Source organism: Myiozetetes cayanensis, unplaced genomic scaffold (assembly GCF_022539395.1).
Source record: "Myiozetetes cayanensis isolate MyiCay16 unplaced genomic scaffold, myiCay2020 scf10, whole genome shotgun sequence".
In the NCBI taxonomy this organism is placed as follows: Eukaryota; Metazoa; Chordata; class Aves; order Passeriformes; family Tyrannidae; genus Myiozetetes; species Myiozetetes cayanensis.
Genome location: NW_026086605.1, coordinates 24,704,608 through 24,730,706, shown reverse-complemented (window position 1 = coordinate 24,730,706; position 26,099 = coordinate 24,704,608). Strand labels below are relative to the sequence as shown.

Genomic DNA, 26,099 nt, shown 5'->3' with positions numbered 1-26,099 from the left:
AGGAAATGGAAAACCCTGATCAGGATCTCTGACCAGGAAGAGAGGTAGGTGCCAAGCTCTATAGGATTTCACAATTGAAACCAACAGTTCAGTACGACCACATTTCGAAGGCTCAGGACAAAGGCACCACATCTTGCTTTTGTTCAATATACCATTCTTAAAACACATGAACAAAGAGTAAGCTGCCCAGGCTCATAAGATCTGCATGGTATCCTGTTAGGGCAATGTGTTTACTCATGCTATGAGAGCTGAAGCAGTAATACCAAACACTGGCAAAAGCCAACTTCTCCCCCTGCAGACCTCAAGTATATGGCTACACTGCTCTGACATGCCCATGTTATTATTCCCAGGACAATACAAATATTTCTGCAAAAGGTTGTGCTATGTGAATGTACCAGAGGAGGGTAGTATTTGCTTGGGCATCTCTCTATGGCACTTCATTGTGTTCTTAGGAATGCCCTAAAATAACAGATCAACCACTGAACACTATGTGCATGCCAGTGATTTACCTAGTCTGAGAAGTGTCTTGGTCCCATGCAAGTCTGGTATATTTTTTTTAGCCTTTTTTATCTCTAGGTGGCATTGGAAGATGACACTGGGCAATGAACCTTCTTCAGTTCCCTCAACCCCAAAACTTCTGATGGAAAGTTGATTTTTAATGTACAGTAGAGTGTCTGGTCTTCCACAGTAATATCAGGATATTAGAAGGTATTTTTTGACATAGTAACTTCTCCCAGTTGTCCCCCCACACATCCTTGAAAGTCTGTCACCTCTCACTGAAAGATTATGAACAAATCTTCTTGTGCTACTGTGGAACTCCCCTTTTACTTTCTATGAAAGGACACTACCACTTCTTATTCTGTTTCCTAATTAACAAGAAATCTGTTGTTTGGTTTTGGTGTTTGGTTTTTTTTTTTTTTTTTTTTTAATCTCAACAATTATGAAAGTAATTAAAATTTACAATCAAAATCAGATAAAACCTGGTTAAACTATTTTACCATGCTATTTTCTTCAAACAGGCAAAAGCCAGTGGCATGCTGAAATATAGCATTCTCATCACAGCAGCAAGTGTTCTTTGCTTTATGCTTCTCCAGCAGCTGCAGCCCATCTATTTGTTTTATTTGGCCTTTTGAACATCTGCATAACTTGCATTCTTCAGATACTAGGTTACTTCTTTCTCTGGATGTGGGGGTGGAGAAAAGGGAAGACAGAGCCCTACAGTTTACCTGGTTTTGAAATCCACCATACCTGAAGTTAGACACACAGATTTACATGCTTTACATATTTTGTATTCATAGGAAAAATTAGTAATAAAAATTTTTAAAAAGTTAAGCTTTTAACTATTCACTTGTAAGTATGTATGACCAAATTATTTGTAAGAAAAACAGCACAACAATGATGCATTCACAGCTCCAAAAATATTAATTCAGCCAACTCCTATGGCTTAATGGAAGTTATAGTCTGTGAAAAGCTAGAAGAATAATTAACAGATCGCCTCTGACCTAAAGTCTGCTAATTATTACAACTAAGTCCCTTAGCACAGTGATAGCACTGTAAATGAGCATAAAACATGCAGGTCTTGCCATGGATACTGTTTAGGACTCAAAGCGTGGGTCAAACACCACCACTTAGAATTACTCGCCTTTTTTTTTTTTTTTTTTTTTTCAGCCAGTACTCCATACAGGCTTTAATGCTTGCTCAAATGGTTTGTGACAAGCACAGGAAATGAGAGAATGAGAATTACTGACACCGGTGACAGAGGAAGCCAAGCACTGAGAAGTTTGCAAGATTGTTTGCTACTGTTATTTGCCTTGGTGCATGAACTAATACTGAACCAAATTGTACTAGGTCCTACCTACATTCATTACAAAAATCAACAGAAAGGTGATCTAACCTGAAAGTCAGTATAATCTACTGAAGGAGAGTTCAAATGGATAAACTACAGATCAGATGCAGAGCCACTATAAACAAAGTTACAGTTGATTCACATAAATTTATATAATTTTCCCTATGAGTCCAAATAATGGTAGTTTACCAAGACCCTACCACAGACTAGTAAAGAGACTAGGAGAAAACCCTGAAGATAAGGTGCCAATTCTCCAGGAAAGGACAGGCATAATATAGAAAGGAAGAAACAGAGCCACAGCAACAGCCATCAATTTCACAAGCAGCCAAGATTAAATAATACATCAAATCAAAAAACATGTCACATTTCCCACTACAATGCAAACTCATTCGTTTAACAGAAAAATAGACTTTTACAATAGGTTTTAGCTTCCTTCAAAGTTGTACCTCCCTCCTAGTCACAAAGATCAGATTACAAACTCTCTGGTCTTTTTACAGTTTGCGAAACTCATTAAGAACCTGACCTCGGATTAAGAAATCTATCTGAGGCAGGTTAGACTGTCAGCCTGAAACGAATGACACTTAATTGCTCCATCAAAACATTAAATGTATCTTTGAAGAAATGTTCACATCCACAAAAGTTTATTTTTCCAACTACACCAGCTGACCTAATTAAAAACCCTCTACCTAAAAACCTTGTCCTGACAATTAAACAGCAACCTCTCTGCTTATTCCTTTTTACACTAAGTACTAGCTTTAAATTTCTAAATCAGAGAAATATCAAACAAAAATTGTTTCTTAAGGCGCTTTATTTCTCATTTTTGCTAACATTAATGAACAAATATAGTCCTCTAAAGAAGACCGTGACTGGATGGAAGCATTACAACACCTCCTGTCTCTTTTCATCTGGCAACGAGGTAATGCTTCAAACATCTTGAATTTCATACAGCCACAGGGGACTTTAAAGGAATCCAAGAGAAACTTGTAGACACTACTGAAAATCATCAATAATTGCAGCAGTCTTTGGTTTCATCCATATTTACCATTCACATCTTCTGTCACATAAAGAAGAGTGGTAGTATATGACATCAGACATTTCAACAACCATTTTACATAATTAACTCTTCCCTCCAAACAGCTGGTCTCCATGCATGTGAGAGTTGGATAAAGCTAGAGGAGCTCTTAAGCAAGAAGATTTCGCTAGGGAACCGGCCTAGTAAAATAATTTACAACTGACTGAAAAAAAGACTAGTCTCAGGTAAATTGCTTGAAATTTCCTGCATTTATAATTAAAGAATTCTCTATCTGGAAGATGTTTTTAGGAGAAGGAAAAAGAAATTCAAGAGAAAACAGATGAATATCTGACTAAGGAAGCAACTGATTTGGACCATTTAGAGACGAAATCCAAAACCTGCAAGGGGGCTTCTGCCTTCATAATGGAAGTGCCAGTCAAGTTTAGCTCTTCTCGTCCACAAAAAAACCAGCATCAACATACAGCTGGAGTGTGAGTCAGTATTAAAAATCACACTTTTGCAACGTGTGATTATATACAATATAATATATTATATACAATATAATATACTAGACTTTCCTCTGTCTGAAGAAGTTGTTTTTTTAATCAGCTGCAATCTAATCTACTTGTGATGTCTTGGTACAAGAAAGGCATGAAGGATTTTGATTCCATCAGTTTTATTTGCTACATCTCTTAGCCAGTTTGATTCTATGTAAAATACTAACAAACTCCTTTAACTAGTCCCAGGTCACTCCATTGAGGAACATATTATCTATGCTTCTGTTAGCACAGGCACAAAGCAGTTGATGAGCACTGAGTGCTACAGCCGTTGAGGTTATAAATGTTGTTTTATTATCATGGCAGTAAGTCACACTACGAATTGCAATAAAATCCCTTAACATTTTATTAATATTCATGGTCATATTAGGTCAAGTGCTTGTGAATAAATTCTAGAGGATGGAGGTCTGGCTCTAAGACCATTGTTACCAATTTTAATAGATTTATTGTCCAGCTCCAATTGTAGAGTTATGACTTAATTTCATCAGGGACAAAATATTTGTAAGCTAAGTTTGAAAAGAGTAAGAAGAAGAAAAAGAAAAATGCATCTACGTAAGTATTCTTAGAGTCACCCACACACATTAGACGAGGAGGACATTCTGTTAACTGCAACGCCACACTGTACACATGCCTAATTACTCCATTAATAACCACCTATTTCCATACAAAATGCAGACCAGTATTACTGATATAAGCATTTACAGTCTTCAAATAACCAAAAGCAGACACATTTGCTCCAGTTAAAAGTCTTGTAAATATCATTTTTCGTCAACAATGTGGTACAAACACAGCATCTGTATTTCTTGGATACTGAATTTTAAAGACTGTCAGCTCCTCACAGGATAACCAACATCCTGTTTTTCTGATCTTAATGCTAGCCAGTTTGCTGAAAGTATTATTTAATCTAATTATGGAATATCTCTCATAGCATAAATATTCCAAGCTCTACAGCAGGATTCCATTTGTAACTCAGAGTAGTGTAAAAACAAGAGTTAATTGCCTGTACAAATATTTCAGGGTAGCGTTTACGTAATCTACAGTACATTAAGTACCAGAGTTGTGCTCTACTGATAGGTGAAAGAACAACTTTGAAAGGCAACTGCGTTGCCAATTAGCTTTCAACAAATATGTACACAAGCTGTGCTTGCAGGGTTGTGCTCAGCTTCCTCATTCTCCCCAGATTGCCTTCTTTTATAATGGTGAACTCCTTTCTACTCAAACACCCAGCTAACTTCGCACTGCTGGAACACAGGAATATGGCATACTTTATTCAGCTGGAGTTGTAACCCATCCAAATTTAAGATTGTGATCTGTGACTGAAGCCACACTCCAGTGACAAGGATTGAACGCAAATTCCTTAGTTAGGTCTGATCAGGAGGGAAACACAAGAAAATTGAAAAATCTTCTACTGTAGTTAGTCCAAAGGATGTGAGGCTTTGTCTGTATCACCCAAATACATACAAACACCCCATAAATCCCAGCTCCTGTGTGTCAGTCCTCCTTAAGGAGATCGAGCCAAGAACATGTACACCCACGTGCATCTCTCTGCAGCAACACCATGTTTTTGCCTAACAGAGTTGTACACAAATTAAGAAATAAACCCAAGTTCACAAAACCACATGAAGAGGTTAATGTTTGCAGTCTTTGGGTTAATCTGCATGGTGCTCCACCCAGAAAACAGACTTTTTAACTCAGGAGAGCTGACTACCTTGGGCTGAGTCCTGGGCCTAGGAGCCTGTGCTGCTTTGCCTTGGGTACCCAGATTCTGTCACTGGACAGAAGTTTGGGTGTCACTGGACAACAATGTGCAAATACTTTGTTTTCTTTTCATAATTTGCTTTGTAGATCACTGCTACAAGCATTATAATAGACTGGGTCTAAAAGAAATATTTCACAATTAGCTTTCCAAAAAATGTTAAAACACAGCTTTCTGCAATGCTTCCAAGTTGCAGCCCTTTTTATAAAATATTTTAAACATCCCCCTATTCCTCTTCCCTCCCCTCCCCTCCAAAAAAAATGTTATCATTGCAGTTACTAAGATGGAAACATTCTGCAGAAATCACAGAGTTAAAACAATTCTGGAATTCTCCTTCATAAATTCTTTTGGCTCACATAATTTATGTTATATAAATTGTAATTTTGATAATAAGGTAGCCGAATATAAGTCTAGTCTTGTAAATTGTGTGGGTGTACGGTTATGCTTATATAAAATTTAGTTATCCACATTACTTCATAAACGTGTTTAAGTATGCTTTCATGGATATCTGTGCTCTCTGTGGGCATGTTTTGTTTCAGTATTTAGGAAAAATGCCACTATCCCGTACGGTGTAAAGCATGTGAAATCTTTTTGTTAGGTAAAAGTAAACAAAATCAGTTCCTTCTGCTAGTACTCTCATGCTATTAAACTGGTTGAAGAGAGATGAAGAAGGCACTGTGAGACATGAAAGACAGCAGAGATCTGTGTGGCCTTGCTACTGCTGAGTTAGAAAAGTAACTTTTCTTGCATTTTCTATGAAGTGGTTCATATCTGGACTCTGCTACAACAGGAAGGATTGCCTGATGATCAGTTTTGGACAGCCTAAAGATACAAAAGAATAAACAACTGTTCCTTTGATTCATTCATGTGTGATGGACAGCTTAACATATGGACAATCTGTGGGTTCTTTGTTTGCTAATACAGTGAATGGCACAAATAAGCCCCCTACTTTTTTTACCTTTTTAATTCCTCTTTTGGAAATGCACAGGTCTCAAATACAGTATGTTACCAAGATGAGATGTCTGTTTCCTAGAGTGGCTTATCTGCCCACAACGTTTGCCTTTCTCCAAACAGATATTTGAACTTCTAAGAGGACATGACGTGCATTTCAACAAAACAGTAAGGTAAGCTTCAACTTACCTTCAAGTGCAGCAATACTGAAAAACAACTCAGACCAGCTTGTATAGCTTAGCCTGAGCAAAGGAACGCCTCCTTTCTCCTGGGTGTGACAGGCCACTGCTTCCCATTAGGGAGGATGAGCAACAGCAGCTACCTTGCCACTCAGCTGGCACAGTGCAAGGGCTTTCGGCACCCTTTCCCTTGAGAGCAGAGCAAGCTGAGTATGGTGACATTTCCTTCAACAAAACCACATCTGTTCAAGTGCCTTTACAGGGTCTTTAACAAAGGGCTCTAAAGCCAAAGTTCGACTGTAAATAAGGAAGGGGACTTGAAAACTCATTTCTGATGCACCTCTTCCAGATTAGAGGCCTTGATATCTGTAACATACCCATACACGTGGTGGGTTAAAGAAAAAGCTAAATACTGCTGAGTATACAAAATGATTTAGAAGGCATTGTTGAGAATCAGAATAAAAGACTGAAAATAGATATGGTGACTGGACTAAATTAATTATTAAAGGCGGGTCATAGGAGAAAAATTTGCAGGAATAATACAAACCTTATAAGAAGCCATGTTATCTTTACATCATTTTTAAAGTTTCAAATTGTGTGTGTATATAAATATAAACATACAACTTCGCATATCATACTGCAGTATCTTTTAAGTAGTCAGATTTTTTTTATTATCTCCAATTACTCACACAGTAACATATGTTGCTCTGTTTTAGCTTTCATTTAGATGTACATAATCCTTATTCTCCATGATAGCACTTCAAAACTTCCCTGTCCTTCTCCACACACATACATTAGACTTTTCCAATTATATCAACTGCAGTTTTATTCCTGTATAATGATGGCAGAACTGAACTAGCTATACACCAAATTGTATTTCCTCCTCCTAGAAACAGGTCTGAAGATGAACAAAAGATTTATGCTGCTGCTTTTAAATAAAACATAGTTGTATCCTTCAGTTTGTATTTAGAATTACAAGTCCTTGTTTTCTTTAAGAAACATATACTTTCAAACTATTTTTTTAAACTTAATTTCCCTTTACGTTTGTGTACCTGTCATGTTTGTGATCTTGAACATTATTATAGCAGGCAAAATAAGAAGGGGAAAAAATCCCAGACTTAGGAACTATGAACATTTCCAGTTCTCTGTCATTCCCTCTAATCCTTTAGAGCAATATAACTTCTGGTTAACACCAAATATCTAGTGATATCCTTGAAGACAGCACTTAGCCCCATCCATGTATCTTGACATTAAGTGTTGCCAAATTTCTTTTCTTGCTATCACAAGCTTAAGAAAATGAATCCAACTGCAAGAGGAAAATGTCAAGAGGAAAATGTCCAACTGCAAGAGGAAAATTGTATACTAAGGATCTCTAACATGAGGATCTCTAAACTCTTCAGAGTTATTTCAAGTTTTACAGGCAACACAGTAACCACCTAAATCCTAATAAACATCCAGAAATGCTGCCAGTTGCAGTAACCAAGGTTTTTTCTTCACAGTTCATTAGCTGCCCAACAGCTCATCAACAGAGGAGCCCCTTGCAACCCCACACCATTCTCTCCCCTCACAGAGCCATGGCCAACTCTTCAGGCAGCATCCTGGGCATTCTGCTGCTTCCACACTGATGACAAGATGAATATGGTAGCATGCCCTCAAAATATCACTTGAAAAAACAACCCAACTCTGAGACCCACCATTTTGACAGCCTGCTGCAGAACAGAAATCATCGTACATCTATTTAAATACATGTAAGGTGGCTGCTTGCAGATAAAAGACAGGGTTGCTTTGATTTGTCTTCCTGCTTCACCACCCCTCCCCTGTGAAACACAGAATTACTTCACCACAAAAATTTTGGCAAGGGAAAGCTTGCACCAAAACAGGGAAATCTGTACCAAAACAGAGGCTGCCCAGACACACGGTGCTCCCTCCCTGATGTCAGTGTGCACGTAGAATATGTGGTAGGTTTTCCACTTCCAAACAGAGTTCCCCCTCGACCCTGCACTAGGAGTAGCCAAAGACGAGCAACCTTCTGTGGTGACACACGGCCAGGCCCTGCAGTGAGTCCTCAGCCCCGTGCCCAGCAGTTGTGCTCTGCTGCTCACTGTGCTCTCAAGGCTGGGGATTCAAGGCACGAGCCAGAGCTGATAAGGGGACCTCAGGGCTCTCTGCCTCTGGTGGGCTGACCCCAGTGGCTTCTTTGTCAGGATGCAGACAGCAAAAACCAAGGAAAGGAGAGTGAATGGCAAGAACTGCAAATGTTAGTCACAAGTATTTCATGTTCTTTCTATATGCAATTCGGGAGTAGAAGGAATAAGCTGATTTTACCACAGTCTTCCACGTTTAGTTGCATTCCTTTTCTGTTATTTAACTCCTCCCATCTTAAAAACAAACAAACAAAAAACCCACCAAATATCTGCCTTTATTTCTAAGTCAGGAATACTGCTTTGCTTCAGTAACGGGATCCAAAGTTGCACTATGTTTGTTGAATTTTACCTTAATTTCTCATGCTCACATCAATTTTAGACTGTTAACATCTCTTGATCTCTAGTTGTGCTAATTTTAGAAAAATCTGAGTCAGTTCTGAAAACAGAACAAAACTATTGAAGCACCATAGATAAAGCTCAGTTAAAATCCTGTGCTGGTTTTTCTTAACTGATATTTGAAACCATACAACTCATCAATATTATAGATTAATATTGACTTTTACTCTTCAGCTCACAGTATTTCTCCAGCTGTATTTAATGGCTATTACTACAATTATCTGCATTTTCATTTTTCAGCATTCAGATTTTTCTACTACTCTCCCAACAGATTTTTTTTTTTTTTGGCCCACTGCCCTTCCTCACAGTGTCCACAATCCGTGGAGAAGAGATTGCTGATGGCGTTATCACAGGCAAACAGAATGAAGCTAATGGTAACAGGCACTCCTTGCTAGGTAATTATTATAGGAGAAGGAATGCAAATGAGCCCTAATCTGTCTCACACAATGGCAGAGGTCTCAGATTTGCATTAAACCTTTTGCAGCTCTCCCAGATCGGGGACTCTGCAGATAACAATGCATCTGCAGCCCAGGCTGCTCGGGTGTTATTACATTGTGCCCCCAGCAGGTACAGTGTCCCTGAATGACTCTCCCCTCCCCCTTTTTATCTCCGGTCCCCTCCTCCTTCCCTCCTTCCCCCCAGCTTTGCTGGAAAAAAAAACCTAATTGTGCATGCCATTTGGCTTGATTCATGTTTACAATGAGGAAGAAAGCAGTGCTGCTTGGTAATTATAAGAGGGAAATGGACATCAGGAAATCTCCGTTCTATTCCCAGCTATGTCATTCACTTGCCAGGGAACTGCAGGAAAATAACTTTGCTTTTCTGTGCATCCATGTGTTCAGTTAGAAATACAAGGTTGGCATTTGTAGTGGCCCAACACACTCTCATTTTGCAGTGGCACCTGCTCAACACTTTCAGGAAGCAAATGCTAGACTTCACTTGAATGTAGGGCTGAGCTCACGATAAGCTGCGGTCCTTCAGAAGAACCAATGCCTGGATGTCAATTCCCCTTCTGGTAATAGGTTGTTAAGAATGATATTCTTTTCCAGCACTGTGGCCTGCTATAAAAACACCTAAACCAACACCTGCCAGCTGGGGCCATGCTCAGTGCTCACAAAGGTGTCTGCACAATAGCAGATCTTAGCAGAAGAAGGTGTAGGAAATACACCTTTGGTTTGAGGTGCTCTGGTCACAAGACATACAGTACCAGGACAAGATGCCATTTTCCCAAACCTCATCTTCTCCAGCTTCTTCCTTATGGCTTGTTTGGATTAGGAGCAGAGAAGTCAAATGTACTGAACCCTTCCCAAGAGAAGAGTCCCAGCCTGAGGTCAAACCTCTTTACCAGGATGTGAGGCGGAGCAGACTTTTTCCAACACTAGTGCCTTCTTTCCTGAACACTCATTTTCTCCTGAGACATTTTTTGTCAAACAGGATAAAACACAGTAATAAATTATTTTCAAAATCTTCAGGAATCAAAGTATCTGCCACAAAAACACAGACTAGAAAATGGACACTACCAAATGATAAATGGGCATATAAACTAACTTGTCAGCACACACACACACAAAAAGACCAAAAGTATATATATTTTGTGTAAGGAGTGTTTTCAAAAATCAAGAAGAATCACCAAATTTATTTGCACATCATCACTACTGTTCCAGTAGCACTTGTTTAGTTTTTATCTGAAACACCATATGCAAGGACTTACTTCTTGAAAATCTGTTATTAGGCAGGTGTCACACTAACTCAAATTAAAATTATTTCACAAATAATTAAAAGATACTTGCTACTAAGTTATTGATATAAGGTATAAAGTACCTATGTTTAATTAAGGTTCACTAAGTACATGGGTACCAATGATGTCTGAAAAAAATACAATCTTCAGATTCCTTATATCAAGAGGGGTTGAGAGGAGAATAATAATGATAACTAAATTTTGCAAGCACCATGTGCAACTCTTTACATTTATTTTCAATTGAAGGCTGTATCAAACAACTTAATTTTGAGTCCTAACCACATATGCACAGTCCTCTATGCCAGGCCTAGACTGAGATACTGAGGGAACCCCAAGAGCCAAAAAAATTGGAGCAGTCACCGAAAAACAGCAGTGTCACATGACTAAATACTATCACTCTCAATTACACCATTCAGAGACATTAATCATCCACTGTATTTGCTCTGGAGACAGCTACACGCTTTGTTCTTTCTTCTATGAGTTGTTTTTTTCCTTTCTGAATCTACCACGGCCAATACTGGCGAGCAGTTCCTTTGGAAATCAGCTGTGGGTATTTTCAAAGACTCCATAGCTGCCTAGATTGGGTAAATACTGTAAATAAAGCCCCTATTAAATGGACAGAAATTAACAATTTTTTTTCTACAACAACAATAGTTAAAAATTAGAGCAACAGAAAGCATTTTTTTTAACACCATGTAACAAGGTTATTTTTCAATAATGAAAGATTTCCTCATTTCCATCTCATGTAGCAGTAGGTGGGGCAGTGCTACTTTATGCAGGTACTGAAGTACGCTATGCTTGTCTCTGGGATTGTCTCAGATTGCTGGTATCCTCAAGCAACATTCATTACACCTAAACAATCAGTAGCTAGTTTAAAAACATACTTATTTTTAAACAATGCTGTGGCTTGTTATGATATTGATGTTCTCTGAAAGAATCTTCTCCCATTTGCACTGACATTTAAGGTCCTCGCCACTTGGAAGGGCTGATATGGTACAATGTTATAAATGAACAATTTTTATATCAGAAAAGCAAAAGCTGTCTTGCACTGACTAGTTCCCATAAAACAAAGAAAAATATTTTCAGTTTTATCTGGATCATAAAGCTGTAAACATTTTCATATGTAATTTTTGTTCTAACTTTCCAACGCTAGAAAGCATTTCATTCAGAACACAAGATGGGGGCATTTTTAAATTATCAAGGCATGACAGGTATCAGAACCTACAGTTTACATTTAATACTCAGGTTCAGACTTGAGCACTGTAGGCTGCTCCTTCCCAGTGACCAGTTACTATCAACTACCTACTGGTGCCATTTTTATATGTGCATTAAAAACTTATTCCAAATCCAGATGTAGTGGTGGAGAGCCTGAGAGGCTCACCCTCACTTCAGAGTCAGAGATTACCACATTGCAAAAGCACCAGGTCAGAGAGAGTCAGGCAGGACAGCCCAAACCAATTTCACTGCCACCTGAACACATTGGGCTGACTGTGCCCAGGGTGGACACAGCTCTCACCCTTCCTGCCTGCAGATCTGGGTGGGTGGGGTGGTGGTGGTCACCCCAGAAGACAGGGAACAGGGAGCAGAGCCATCTTCATGGGGAATCACTGCTCACTCTGTGACCCTTGGCCCATCACCGAAGCCGAGCACTTCAGGACCACTCTCACATTAAGCATTAACTCAGCCAGTTCAGCTGTGTTGCCGAGTAGCCAGTCAAATATTTACAAGGTTTTTAGAAGGTGCGAGATTAACCTCATCCTTTCAGTGTAAAACCCAATGTCCACGATTTCATACTCTGTTTTGCATACCCAGAAGTTACAATTCTGAAGCTTTGAGACTCGCAACATGAAGTCGTTAGAAAGAATAATCTAAACAGGAAAACTAAGAGGGACTCAATGCACACTGTAGACAAAATATTGGCACCACACACAGTGCTGGCAAGAAGAGCAGCATGCTGTGTTCCTAAGGGGGAGAGCAAGTAAAATCCAGCTCATAGAACTGGTGATCGCAACTTCACCTGAACATCAGCTTGCCCTTTGTCGAGTTCGTCTCTAGGTCATTTTATGGTAAAGGAAAAAATTGCCATTGCGCTTTCAAGGATCTCAACAGCTTTTCAGCCACCTCCCTACCCCCTCCCCCCTTCTCACCAGCCTTTTGAGAGTTTCCCTCTATAGCAGCATTCTGCATTTCAGGGATTCAACCTTTCAACTGAAGCATGCGAGATCACTTATACTCTTGAACCGGTGGAGCTGCCAGCCTCCCCTTTGTTGCACAGGGATTTACACTTGAATGGCGCTGGGAAGCAGTCTTTTAAGGAAAGGCTGGTGGGGGGAAGACAATTTACTTGCCAGGATCCTGTTCTCAAATCACGTCCATCTACCAGCTCAACTTCTCCAGTTAACGTAACTACAGGAACCTTATTGAATCACTAGTTTGAAAGTAGTTTGCTGTGAGGTGACTTTTATGAAAAAATTGCTAATATGTCTTTAATTCAACACGGATATACATAGTCATAAGTGAAGTTCATTTCAAGCCTAAATGTGGGCATTTAGATTAATTCAATTTTGCACAATTTTAAAGACGTCATTCTCTTAATCTGTGACTCGTTTATATACTCCCTATTATAGCCCTGCCTTGCCATGCTCATCAGAAGCTATCTGATGGCTTCTACAGCTTTTCAAGAGAGACACCGGGGAACACCACTACAGCACAGATGCACTGCAGATCATCTGAACAAGAGTAAGCAAACCTGCTCCAGTTTAACAGAGAATGACACACTGGCTTTGGCCCTTCACCTATTTATATACACCACCTTGGTGCATTTCTGTTCCTAAGTTGCAAGTGGGTAGATAACTACTGATTGGTTATTTGCAGTTAACAGGCAGTATCCTATTGCTGCCTTTTCAAACAGCGGCACTCTCTTGTAAAGCCACACAGTTTTTGTTTGTTTGCTTGCTTGCTTGGAAGCATAAAGCCTGCTATCCTCAAAGAAAAATAACAGCATCTGAAGTATGGAAGCTGGCAAATGCTAATCTGGCATAAAGAAAGATCTGTAAGGAACATTTCTTCTGTTTTTAAAATGTTATACCTGCTTCTGATTTGATTCTATATTCTGAACTGGCCAAGTGCCAGTGTGAAACTCCGTGAAACACACAGAGAGCACTGCCTGCAGAGTGAAGCAAGAAAAAGGCCAGCACACTCCAGAGCTAGTGGCAAACCACAGTCCCCATGAAAACCACATGTGCCAGAGACCAAATATTTTGCATTTTGCTTACTGCTAATAAAGCTGCTTCACTTCATTAAAAGCAGCTTATCGTTTTATCTACTCACTCTGATTAATTATCCTCTAGTTAAAATGAATAAGCACTTGATTCGAGGATTCTATTAATGTGACACTGGTGAACTACCACTTGCATACTTCTTCCATCCTTTCCCTTTTCCTCTCCTCTCCCTATACCAAGTGTCTTATTAGGCCGTTCAGACTGACACCCCCAGTGTCACCTGTGAGGATACCACAAACACTTAAAGAGAGAGGTGAGTAAGGAAATGTCCCACAGTCCCAAACTCATCGAAGGCTCGGTTTCCCTGATGGAATATACAGATGGATATAATCTACTTCTCACTGTAATTATGATCACAAGCTTGGAAAGAAACAGCATGGAAAGAAGAAAGAGCCAGGGAAACACATTGCGTTGCTGAGAACTGGGGAAAAACAACAGTACCATTGAAACATACAACTCATTTGTCTTTCCAGAATAAAATAATTTTAAGTATGAAGCACAAACAGCAGTCAGTTCCATCAGAAACCTGACTTTCTTAGAGAGTGAAGAACCTTCTCCCAAGCCAAATACCATGTGCTGTATATGCATAAAGACAGCTTCTGCTACAGTATATGCCTACAGATTTCACAGTTGCATATGACCGCCAAAATCTCAATTTCTAGTAGCAAAAAACGTATGTTACCATTATTTAGCCAAGCATCTGAAGACTGGAATACATCATAGTTGCTCATTTTGCTGGAAAAAAGTGCTTTGCTTCATACACCTAATTTTCTTCTCGAGTCAATTGATTTTATGAATGTCACAAATACCCAAAGGTGTATGGGAATCCTAAAAGAAAACCAAACCAAAACCCAAACCTACACACCTTCCCTTTTTCTTCCTTTACCTTCCTTGAAATGTTAAACATCCACTCTTCAGCAATAATGCCCACAGGGGACAGAACGATCATTAGGCCTAAAACTGCAACAAATTCGTATTTTGAGGGAGGAGTGGAAGAAAGGAAGGTGAGGAGAAGGGAAAAAAAAAGTTCCTGGTGATTCTAACATTTAGGTCTAATTTCCTTTTAATTATAGATAGACTAATAAGGAAGTGAGTGGAAACTTTGCATTTACGCTACAAGTAATTTAAGAGCTCTCTTTCAAAAGAATGACTTTTTTAGGTTATGAATCACAGACTACAAGCACAAGCCTGAAATCCACAGTCCAGCCAGGCAAGGCTGTATGTGAGAAGGCACCAAAGGAAGATCTGGTTTACATCACACAGCAGGGCAGTAAGTGACCATGAGTCACTGATGCACTTCATCTGGCTTTTAAGGCCATCAGCACCAGATAAAAATGTTTCAGGACACACTCTACAAAGCACTTCCCAGTATAAATTTACCTGGCCCATTCAAATCTGCACAGAATTTTCTAGACAAAATTTTTTCATGACATTGCTTCCAGTATCAAATATCCTCTGTTCTGCAATTGGCAAGATATTAGTGCATCTCTCTACCATAATTCCTGGTCTAACTGAAGTCTTCTGATGGGCTAAGCCCAAAAGGGATGAGACAGCATGAATGATCCCTACCACCTCCACCTGGGCTGTAAGTAGCACCCAGTCCTCACAACACCCCAGACAGCTCCACATTAAACCATTTGTATGCCAACATAGTAGAAGAGACAAAAAAACCTGAAAAACATGATTTTGAAATATCAAGTCATGATTTTAGGCCCATGCTTTAAAATACTTGGCTTATGGATGAAAAATTCTGCTGGTTTGGATTCATTCTTTTTCTGTGAACGGCCAAATTATTGAAACATATAAGGAATTCACAGGCATCTTTGTGCAGTTGAAGGATGGGGCAGTGTGCACCCAGATGGGTCATTCCCTAGCAGAAGAGGACAATCAAAACTTGTAAGGAAATAAGGCAACAAACCAGGTCTTTTTTCATTACTACCTTCAAGCCAGACCTTATAGTTGATTTGGGCCTTCCAGCTTTCTTTCGGAGGGACTGACAGGTAATGCAAATAAAAGCAAAATACCAAAACCTTCCACCTAAGCTAATACCCACATGTTACACTTTGTTCCTCTCATTATGGAGAGGCTCTTGCAAAAACCCCTTCCTGCAGACTGGCCGTTTGTACTCCCAGGGCTCTTCAGCAGTCACTGCAAGCCACTCAAGCCAGAATTCCTCCTAGAAGCCCTACAAAGCTCCAGAGAACACAGGAAGCCACCTCAATGCTCAGCACAATTACTTACACACCAGGGGTGATGGTGAGCAGATATCTGACCTCCAGAAGCATCACCTTCAACCTCTGGGAGTGGATGAAAAGAGGAGTCAACCAACGACTCATCTGCAGTTCATCAAGGTGGTAGAACAGGGAAGGATAGGAGGACTCAAGCACAAGGGAACGTGCTACTCCAGGGAGGACTTACTCTGAAATAAGTAAACCCAGTTCTATATTCAGAAGTAGGTCTACACATCTCAAACACGATGACTGTGAGGAGTAACAAGAACTCCACTGCATTATGGACAACTAAGGCAGGCAGACCATAACTTCTGAAACTAGAGGAAAGCCAAACAACCCAGAGTTAGCTCTGCAAACGCTACAAACTGAAGGGTTTTAACCAGGGACAACAAATGGTCATTGCCATAGCTACACTGTAGGGCAGGGGACACACACCACAAGGCAGTACCTTCTAGCTCTCCATACAGATACAGATGCTCCCAAGACAAGCCCTTGCAGTGTTCTCACCATATCTCCCCAAAACCCTATTCACTTATATCTGTGGACCTGTAAAGTCTGCCCTCAGAAAAGGGCTGACTCAGACAAATGAAAGGGTAGAAAATTGAAAATCATGGTTCTTACTACCATTTTAACCTATCTTCCTGTGCCTAGATATGCTAAATTTTCACTCTGCCTCTTAATACTTTTTAGATCTTGTATATGAAAGAAGTGATTTACAAGCAAATTAATTTCAGCTCTGAACTCTCCACCTTCTCTACACTTAAAACCATGAAAGATGTTTAAAACCATCTTTTTGGAGGCAGAAAATAAGCATTTAGGTTTCCAAAATCTACATGGTAAATGGATTCTTAACATAAAAACTACCTAAAAAATGGACTGCTGGGATGAAAATTATTTTTCCTTTTCCAATAAAGTTCGATATTTAAGTCCTCTCCAATAAGAATAAAAAATTAATACCTGAAATGTTCAAAAAATGAAAATCTGAAGAAAATCAAGGGCTTTACTAAAATACAAGAGAGGGCTAGGTTCATTGTTAACATAAAGTTAATTATGTACTTAAAGACTTTGAGCAGTTGCAAAGTCCTGATTTAAAGCGGTAGACAGCTAAGGCTTTGCAAACTGAGAACTCTGGAAGAACCTGTCATCCTCTCATAAGTTGCAATATAGCTTTGACAGATGCTTCATATTACTGAATACAGTTACTGAATGAGAAATCCTAACCCCAAACATCTCAAAGGATTTAAGGGAGAGAAAAAAAAATAAAATCGAAGACTTGAAACAAACACACGTTGTTGAAATGCTCTACAAATGCTCAAGAACTATGAACTTGATTTATATATGAAAAGAGAAATACAAACAATCAGGGTAAGCTTCCCACTGACAGGGAATTATTACAGGCATGCTGTTTAACACATACAGCGTCACCCACCCGAAATGTTAGCTAGCAGCAGTGTCACTTTTCCTTTGGAGATGGTTCAGGTTGATACAAATGAGAGAGGAAAACAGGGAAATAATGAGGGAAATAAAAGTTCTTTCAAAAGTCAGGGCCAAATAGTCATATTAGATGCACTGATACAAAACATAACTTTTGAAAAAATCTGAACAGAGGCATGGATGCTCTCTCAAGGAACAAAAACAACTTAAGATTATCTTGACCCAGATTTATCTAGGAGGAACTGGGGGAGAAAAGCACAGCATTAAAAGCAAAAAAACAAATCACAGCAAACCGTGGTCCACTTGCCAGCCTGATCTTTTGTTGCCTTGTCCCTACCCTGCCTCTCCCTCCCCCTCCCGTTTCTGACTCCTCTTCTACACTTCCAAACTGGGAAGGGGTACATGCTTCCCCTCCCTCCACCTCTCCTGAACCTGCTCTAGTCCAACATAGGGGCAAGAATTTCCTCTTGCTTTGGTTCTCAAATTTCACTGTCACATCCAGTCTCTCCTCCCAAAGCTTTTCACCCTGAGGACTACAGTCTGCATGATTGCATTTGATAACACAGACTCTGCTGCTTAAATACCGTACATTTGCAGACAGTTAAAGCATGTTTTACAAAGGTACCATAAAGGGGTTTAGTAACATACACTTCCTGAGCATACATGGGACATTTTCCCTCTCCTCACCAGGATGAAAAGGAACACACAGAGAGAAGGCGTTTTTGCTGGAGCCATTCCCAAGCCATGGCTTCAGACGGACAATTCATCTGATGTGTTATAACTCAGGAGGCATATGCAGGAAAAGGAGTAGGGGAGCAGCAAGCAGGGATTCCCCTCCAAATTTCCAGTGCCATGCAAGGGGGACAAACAGATGTATCCAGCCAGAGAGAAAGAGCAGTGGGCTGTGCACAACCTTTCAGCTGACCCTATGAATCGAGCAGTGGCCCTTGTCTCCACTGCACATCACCGCGTAAGACACGTACTGGGAGGGAGACAATAACAAGAAGTGATGCCCACAATCCTGCAAAACAGCTTTGAAAGCTTGTGCTTCCCTCAGCCCTCAACCCAGGGAGTTTTGAAGGCATTCAGAAATGGTACAAAAACTCGGCTAGCGCTATGAATCTTAATAGCAGCTTTCCTCCACACCTGCGGCTCAGTCAAGCCTCCCACATCTCAGTGTGCCCCAAAATTTCCCATTTCAAAGGAATTTTACAGAGCCTTCTCTTGTTTGGGAGAAAACAGGTTCAGAGGCCACAAGGCAGCTTCTGCAGGCTCCTCTCAGCACGCCACAGCATCAGCGGCGGAGGCAATGCCTGCCTGCAACAGCACAGGCAGCTGCATTCTTTAGTCTGGCACCAATGAGGAAAGCTATCATCCATTTTTAAGTTAGATTCAGGGAACCAGCTGGGGACCAGCGATTGCCATTTTTGAAGTGCAGCATAAGGAGTGTAACCAGCCTTTCCATAGTAACGAAGATTAGCGGCCTTGAGTCTGACACTCCTCCTGCATTAAAAGATAGGAGACAAAGAGAGAGACAGGTAATTACATAGAAGGAGCCCTGGGGAAATTGCAAACTCCTTGAGAACCCTTTAGCTCGTCTCTATGTTTCTTCTTGTCTCTGCTTTGGCTGAAGGTCTCCAAGAAACATTTGCCCATTAGATCATTAGCTTTATTGCAGAAGGTAGCCAGACAGCTGGTACTGGTTGTTCAATAAAGACTTAGCTTTCCTCTGCACCATCAAGAATGAGATGGAGAATGAGAAACAGAACATCCCAAGGCACATTACCTGTCTGGAGCTTATCCTCGATAAGTTAGTGTACTTAGTCAATCTGAGGGGTCTGACAAATGAACTCTGACAAATCTCACTGGGGCAATTTAAGACATTATTGCATTGCACTGTCTTTCCAAATCCTTCACAAATGTTAGCACCACTGAGCAATCTGGCAGAAAAAGTTATATCTGGCCTCTTCAATTCAGAACCTAGGAAGTTATCACAAACCACTTCTCAAGCACTGGTTCAAGTTAAGACATCCACTGTGAACCGGAACGGCTGAGGTCTAGAGAGAAGATACTGACTCCACCACAAGCATTAACAACTATCACGAAGATGGAATAGGAAATGACGTCTCAAAGCACTGCAGCTCCTAAGCAAATATAAATCTAAACATTGAGTTTTGATACTAAAATACATATGCAGTTTGTCTAATAAAGACTCATGCAGCTCAGGATACTCTGTGGATCAACACTAATTTTTCGTACTTTACATATCCCTGACAGCGGAAGGACAGACATGGATTACATGCGGTTTACATCACCAGATAACTACAAAAGTAAATTCCTCTCACTCACCACATTTTGCACTTTTATCCAAAACTAAAAAAAGTCTGGAAAGGTGAAGAATTGCCATGTGTTTCCAACTCTTCACAAAAGCACAACATTCAGAGTTAGAGTTGGGGTTCCAGCTACTTCCTATCTTATCTGTCGGTAGTACAACCAGCCACAAAACCATGACAGACCCCAGAGAAGATGTCAGGTTTAAAACACTAACTAAAACAACTTCACAAGCAAAACAATCTATATTTATCTGGCTAGATGTACATGGATAGTAATAATAAAAGAAGCACTTGGAGACATTTCTTCAGCTTCTCCAGACCTAACTCACTGTCTTTCCTTCTAAGCTGACATTCACGCAAAGATTTAATTAATCAGTCTGCAATACAACAGTTTTACTTCTTTTTCTCTGTAAGCATTTAAAATGTATCTCATAATCTAGTTTTTCTCAAGGGACTATATCTTACACTTAGAAGTAAAGCGGGAAGTCCACAAAGCTTCTGTTTGCATTGCAGTGTTAGAAGGGCAATCCACATTAACCAGAAATTTGTCTAAACTCCAGGTAGACAAGTTTCTTCTACCATCCCCTTCCCTTCCAGAAGGAGCAGAGCAGGTAAAACACCTTGAAAAGCAGATAACAATACCTCTTACCTTTCTGAAGAGGCCGCCGCCAATTAGCACATTCCTGGAGCTTCTAATTCGGGTAGGAAGAAAGGAGGGGAGGGAAGGGAGGAAAAGGAAAAAAAAAAAAAAAGAAAAAAAAAAAAAAAGAAGAGGGAGCTGTTTTCTTCCTCAGCACAACAGTATTTCCTAAGGGGTTGAAAAAAAGAAGAAAAACAGGAATAAATATTAGCATTTATATTTTTCGAGTGGCTACAGATTACAACTCTTGTTTGGCAGAGCTACTGTGCCTCTCCTGCAGTTCCAAAATCCCAGCTTAGGGTGTCCTGTATTTTCTCCACCATCACCTTATCAAAATATGGAATATGAAGGCCAAGTCAGTTACTACCAAGAAAAGCAAATTTAGATTCCTGTTAGAATGGGAAAAAGTCCCATACTAGAATGGGTTAAAGTCTGATTTGAAAATACTCTTGAGCACTTATTCTATGAAGTAAATATGCTTCAGCCAAGCTCACACCCACTTCTGTAAAAATTCAAATGAGCCACATTTACTATCAAAATAGTTGGCAAAAGGCAAATTCCAACATGCACACTGAACATACAGGTATATACTGACATTCAAGTGCTTATGTATTCTCTGAAAGGATCATACCTACAATTATGAGGTATTTGCAACTAATCATAAGTTCTATTTCTTTTTATGACAAGTACTCTTCTTCTTAAGGCAATCTATTTTCTTATTTTCTTAAAACAACCTATCCTGCTGTATTAAATCTTTCAGTAACAGCAAGACAAAAATAATATTTTCTATCAGAATGAAGGAAAAGGGAACCAAAAAACCCTTTTTGTGACTAAAGATACCATTTAGAAATCCAGCTTCACTCCCATAAAACCATAATTCCTCACCTCAGACCATCTCTCACTCTCTGCCCTACTCCTAACACAACTTTAAAGAGACTTGCAGACACCCATGTTTAATGGGCCCCTCCCTACCTCCAGTACCTGCCTCTGATGAAAGGCAGGAAAATCAAGTGGAAAATTATTTTAAAGGGTGCATGCAAGACATTAACATATTTGAGGAAATGGCAATCAAGGTTTTCCATGGGGAATGAGCAAAGGGAAACACGTCCAGTCTGTTCTCCATCACATTTTGTTGGCTTATATTCATGCAGAGAACTCTACCCTTTTCTGTCCCATGGAAAATCTGAACACAGGTTCTCAAAATAAGGAAAAAAGTCTCTACTACCTTACATTTCCCCACACACTTCTACATCCCTCAAAAAGATAATTAACCCATCTGCTAACAGCATACGGATTGTAGCCTCCCAGAAGAGATTTTAAATAAGGGGCCCCAACAGAGAGGAAAAAACATAAAAGGCAGCACTTCCATCACAGCATCTCCCTCAAAGCCACCACGTCTGTCCAATTTTAAATGGCCACAGTTCCTGCATTTCTCTAGGGGACAAAAGCTCTCTTTTTCTCTCCTCCTGTCAGCAAGACTTAAAGCTGCAAGAGTAATTCTGTCCAGATTCCCCTCTAGATAGGCAATGATTTAAAGAATTCATGAAGTAACAGTGGCAGTGTAAATAAACAATGAAAAACTAAATAAAGATCACAGAAGACGACACACAGAAAATGTGCACTAAGGAGAGGAAGAACAAGATCAGTGATTCAAAACCTCTTCTGCCTTATTACATGCACCCATAAATAGGCCAAGCAATAATCTGACAATGCGAAAGAATGGATTCTGACACAAAAATGTAACCACTCAAAAACCTGCCTCCTCAGCCTCCTCCCTTATAGGCAAACCTTCCCACAGTGTTTAATTCCACTTTCTCAACGTCTTACACCCCTCAGTTCCACTTCTGCTTTCTATCAGCTTTCAGCCCTCTTGTACTAGCTGGTGCAAATAAAGCTAAGCGAAAACCTGGAGAACTCAAAATCGTTATACTTTTCTAAAAAGAGGAAAACAGTGCTACAGCCCTCATGGTGGGGAAGGAGAAGAAATGACCCTTAGTGAATTGGTCCTGACATGTGTACATCCCGAGGCTATGTACAAATCAATACTTACTGAGCAGCTCAGCACACGTCAGGTTGCAAAATGCAAGGGAAAAAAATAAAACTCTATCGCCCCCTCAACCACACACTAGTTTTGTATCACTAAATCAAATTCATCATTTTCTTTTCTTTTTCATTATCAAATCAAAAAGATGCTCTTTTTCTCCCTGCTAAGAGAAACCCCTCACAATTGTCAGGTAAAGTCTGTTAAGAACTGAAATACCAGTTACATTTCACATGCTTAAAAATTTTATGCTTCCATCCTCTTACTAAAAAATAATTTAAAGTAGACATACAAGATTTGAAGGAAGCATATTTTTAAAACAAACATAAAAACAAGAGATGGTAAAAAAGAAGGCTGAATGCAAACCCCAAGTTTTTTAACAACATTCTCAGGGAGACAGAAATCTGCCTAAAGTACCACTTAGGGACGTAGATTTGACTCAACATAACTTGCCCTGAAGAAGGTGAGATTGCTCTGTTCTCAAATTCTCAGGCATGGGGAAAAAAAAAAAAAAGAAGTTAAATAATGCATTACCCAAAAGTCAAATTCTAAGTGGAGAAACCCGGTGAAATTACTTACAATACCAAAAGACTTGACTAAATTTCTGGCACAGCCAGAGATAATTCATACAAAAAAATGTCAAAATGTTTTGGGTATACAGCCACTACAGTAAGGAAACAAACAGAAAACTGGGAAACACTGTATCAAAACCCAACAAATTGTTGACATTAACATTAGATAAATGAAGAGGCATATGTTGAGACAAACACCCTCAGATGGTGTGTGAGTCAACTTCTGCAATGAATTTAGCAGAGCTGCTTTCCTATATCAAGTTTAATAAAAATAATCCTTGATTCCACCAGTTAGATCTGGGTTTTCATTAAATCTCACATGATGCATGCAGCTCTGGACAGTATTCGAGCTGAAGACTGAATCCTGTACCAGGGATTCTGGAATGTGATCTCCACTTAGACTTAACCTTTCTTTCTGAATGATGATGCCAGATTTATTCCTCCTGCTGCACAGTGAAAATACAGTGATTTTTCCAGTCATTACCTGAATTTAGCCCACTTCCTACATGACATTTGCCAAGATCTAGGTCTAAACTGATCCAGAGACTTTTTACATTGAGGAAATAAAATTTTAGGAAAGTAATGCCCCTCACTTCCACTCTGCACCACATGACTGGCAAAGAACCTGCTCACCTTATCTCTTCTGACCCCTACAAGGGGCCTCCATCAGCTCTTTGGGGAGCTACTGTGTCAGCAGGAGCCCCTGTATACACAACCAACCTGGAAGATTTTCTAGTTTATTGGATTTTTTAGCTCTACGTTGTCTATTAATTCCACTACACCAGGGAATTAGAGCACTGCTGTTTGTAACAGAACCCTCCTCAAACCATGTCCCATAACATAAGGATTTAAACTGAGGTCTACAGAGAAAACCAAGAAGTGTTTTCAAGGTTCTTCAATCTACACATAACAAATAGCTACTTTTCTTCAGGTGAATTATATGCACACTCACTGTGCACTAATAGAAACAGGTCAAGTTTATATCATAGTAAAAAATTCTTTTCCTTTTTTTCCTGTTTATTTTTCAACCTCTTAATCTAGGAGAGGTAATAAAACAACTACTTCATTAGGAGGAGAGTAGCAATCTCCATTTGTCATTTTAAAAACCAAATATCACGATGAAACGGGGTGGGGGAGGGTGGAGGGGGAATGGAATACATTTTTCCATATACATTCTTATACAACCCATAGTTAAAATGTTTCTCACAACAGTACCAAAAGTATCTCTCAAGTTAATAAAATACATTAGTCTGTAGTCTATGTGCCAACAAATGGCAGTGGCACCTCCCAGGTTGCTCAGAGCACCCTTCCTTAACTCTCAGGGCAGGACTCTTAACCTTGGCTCTTGAAGTCAGGAACCTGACCTGCCCCTGCCTCAGGTTCTTTCTTCAATCTATTTTCTAGTATTTACTACAATTTGACTATTTATTAGAATCTGTATAAAATAAAGCTTCCATGTTTAATTTCATGTAACATTTTGTTTCATGTAACATTTCACTTAAACATAATATGGTGTTTACCTAAAGCAACATAAAGAGAACAAATTAGAAACTAGCAAATTCTCATTTAATTTACTATGAATTGAAAGTATTTTTATGTATGTATATGTATATTTATCTGTCTTACACATGGAACAGGGTAATCCTTCTGCCACAAACACCCATACTGGAGGCATTTGAGAAGAAACAAGCTTCTTCAAACATAAATACTATTTTCCCAGAACTGTATCTGCACAAAGACAGGAAGCTCTTCTCAAGTATCTATTACAAAGAGCCAAGAAAAAGTAACCAAAATATTGCTGCAGAAGCACAGACAAAGCATAAAAACATGGTAAGAGTCAATGAAAACACAGATCTCCTAAATAAATTCTCCAGGTCCTAATGAACTCATGGGATCCATCAACAACAGATGTCTAAATAAAAGACTAAGCTTTGCTTAAATGAAGTATATTTCCTAAATAATTTTTGTTAATTTGAACCACCTTTAATTCAAATGCTAAATGTATTGTATTTCTATACCTTTACGTAGAGGTATTTATACAACTGTTTTCTACAGCTTTGATGTTATTATACCTATCTGTACTTCCTCACCTGCTTTCCCTGGATCCTAAAAAAAGCTCTTCCCAAAACAGTAATTGTCCACGTGAAAAATCTAAGTTTACAGAAGCACTATTCATATGGATGCATTTAGGTAACATGCTTATTAAAGCATACCAACCTCTGAATAGACATTTATCTGTCAGTGAACTGCAGTGAGCCCACCAATAATGAAAAAAGAGTTTAATTTTCTCTTAACCACCTAAAAAGGTACATAACCCATATTTTATATGCAAAGCCTTGAAAACCAAACCCAGTACACCCAAGCACAATGAAAGACACTCATCACCTGAAAAATCTAGTCCCTTCTAAAGAAACAGTGGGGAAATAATTTTTTCAAACATTTACTTCTCCCTTTTAAGCTCGATGTAGAAGAAAGCAATTCTTTCTCTAAAAGAAAGGCTCGCTCCTCAACCTTTCCCAAGTGACTTAGGTGACACAATGTTGATAAACCAGCTAAAATAACAGTGATGGAGTGGAAATCAGGATCTAGGACACAGAGAATAGGAAAGTGAGGTGCATGACCATGTCTGGGAAAGCAGTATCTTCCCCTTCTGGGTGCCACTGTCAGCGGGCTATGTGCTGACTTGACTACAGCCCAAATCATGCCTGCAGAAACATTTGTTTCTCAACAACTACCTCTTTCTTACAAGCCTGATTTCATACTTTTCTATCTTATTCTTAATTAAAAAGAGGATACACTTCACATCAGAAATCTGTATTTTTTGAAGCTTGAATCATTTAGCCTATTAAACCCAAGCTGTAATATGGGTGTTATTTCTTAAAAACATACAGTAAATGCATTAAATTATTGATAGTCATTAAACAGGAAAAAAATTTAAACAGCTCTCAGCTTTTATCAATCATTAATGCAGTTTCCACTTGCACATCT

General features: G+C 39.4%; 1 protein-coding gene across 6 annotated transcripts in view; it reads right to left on the bottom strand.

The window, feature by feature from the left end:
• ZMIZ1 (zinc finger MIZ-type containing 1) overlaps positions 1-26,099 on the bottom strand; it is a 344,245-nt gene that overhangs the window by 275,630 nt on the left and 42,516 nt on the right. For all 6 annotated transcript variants that reach the window (XM_050335676.1, XM_050335717.1, XM_050335708.1 and 3 more), the window contains exon 2: positions 20,508-20,666. The gene's annotated coding sequence lies outside the window, so the exon portion shown is untranslated. The remainder of the gene's footprint in view (positions 1-20,507; positions 20,667-26,099) is intronic.